The sequence below is a fragment of the Lissotriton vulgaris genome, chromosome 3_2 (assembly GCF_964263255.1).
Source record: "Lissotriton vulgaris chromosome 3_2, aLisVul1.2, whole genome shotgun sequence".
In the NCBI taxonomy this organism is placed as follows: Eukaryota; Metazoa; Chordata; class Amphibia; order Caudata; family Salamandridae; genus Lissotriton; species Lissotriton vulgaris.
Window position 1 is genome coordinate 293,802,387 of NC_141690.1, and position 1,905 is coordinate 293,804,291.

A 1,905-nucleotide genomic window follows, 5' to 3' on the forward strand; every position below is an offset into this window, starting at 1 on the left:
TTTTTCTCCTGTATGCGTTAGCTGATGTCTTTGGAGGTGTGATAACTGACTGTATGTCTTCACACATTCATTGCAATGGTATGGTTTTTCCCCTGTGTGTGTTTGCTGATGTCTTTGGAGGTGTGATAACAGACTAAAGCTTTTCACACATTCATTACAATGGTAGGGTTTTTCCCCTGTGTGCGTTTGCTGATGTCTTTGGAGGTGTGATAACCGACTGAAGGTCTTCATACATTTGTTGCAATTGTATGGTTTTTCACCTGTGTGTGTTCGCTGATGCAGTTGTAGATGTGATAACCGACTAAAGCTCTTAACACATTCACTGCAATGGTATGGTTTTTCACCTGTGTGTGTTCGTTGATGTAGCTGTAGCTGTGATAACCGACTAAAGCTCTTCACACATTCATTGCAATGGTATGGTTTTTCCCCAGTGTGCGTTCGATGATGTCTTTGGAGGTGTGATAATCGACTAAAGCTCTTCACACACTCGTTGCAATGGTATGGTTTTTCGCCTGTGTGTGTTTGCAGATGTCTTTGGAGGTGTGATAACAAACTAAAGCTCTTCACACATTCATTGCAATGGTATGGTTTTTCCCCTGTGTGTGTTGGCTGATGTCCTTCAAGGTGTGATAACCGACTAAATAATGTTTGATAATGTCTTTCAAGGTGTGTTAATCGACTAAAGCTCTTCCCACATTCACTACAATGGTATGGTTTTTCCCCTGTGTGTGTTCGCTGATGACTATAAAGGTTTGATAATTGACTAAAGCTCTTCACACATTCACTGCACTTGAATGGTTTTTCCCCTGTGTGTGTTAGTTGATGTCTTCGTAGCTCTGATAAGTGACAAAAACTCTTCACACATTCATTGCACCTGAATGGTTTTTCTCCTGTGTGAGTTTGCTGATGTCTTTGGAGGTGTGATAACAGATTAAAGCTTTTCAAACATTCATTACAATGGTATAGTTTTTCTCTTGTGTGTGTTTGCTGATGTCTTTGGAGGTGTGATAACCGGCTAAAGCTCTTCACACATTCACTGCAATGGTAGGGTTTTTCCCCTGTATGTGTTCGCTGATGTAGCTGCAGGTGTGATAACCGACTAAAGCTCTTCACACATTCACTGCAATGGTACGGTTTTTCCCCAGTGTGTGTTCGATGATGTCTTTGGAGGTGTGATAACAGACTAAAGCTCTTCACACATTCATTGCAATGGTAGGGTTTTTCCCCTGTGTGTGTTTGTTGATGTCTTTGGAGGTGTGATAACTGATTAAAGCTCTTCCCACATTCACTGCATCTGAAAGGCTTTTCCATTGTGTGTGTTTGCAGATGCTCTTTTAGGAGTGCTAAATCACTAAAGCTCTGCAAACATTCAGTGCAATGGAACAGTTTTTCTTCTGTGTGTGTTTGCTGATGGTGCATTAGTAGCGATGATAAACTAAAGATTTCACTGGTTGTGTATGATTCTTCTTCCTTGGTTAGTGTCTCTGGGTCGGGTATATTTTTATCCACTTCCCATGACTGTGTTTCCTGAAGGGTTGACATGGTTGATAAAACACTCGTGTTGTCTCACATTTCCTGTATGTGTTGGTATTTAGGCTATTTGATTTCCAATTTAAAAATAAAGTTCAATGGTCACGAAATACGAGCCACACTCCTAATATATGTCAGGTTTCCTTGCGAGCGATTGTGTCTTTAAAATGGAATACAGATTTGATGTTTGAGGGTAAAGATTATTCTTCCATCTGGCCAGAACAAATTGGGACTGTACTATATCTTTTAGACAGCAGAACTCCTCTTTCCTTTCTCCGTCAGTTATTTGTCTTCACTCCGTTGTCCTTTTCTCTGATTGTTGAGGTATAGCCAGGAAGAGTTTATAATACATCTAGAGCATTGAATGATGGTCTG

At 40.5% G+C, this 1,905-nt stretch overlaps 1 pseudogene; it reads right to left on the reverse strand.

Moving 5' to 3' along the window:
* Positions 1–264: 264 nt before the first annotated feature.
* LOC147725738 (uncharacterized) lies at positions 265–1,685 on the reverse strand (annotated as a pseudogene).
* Between the last annotated feature and the right edge of the window lie 220 nt (positions 1,686–1,905).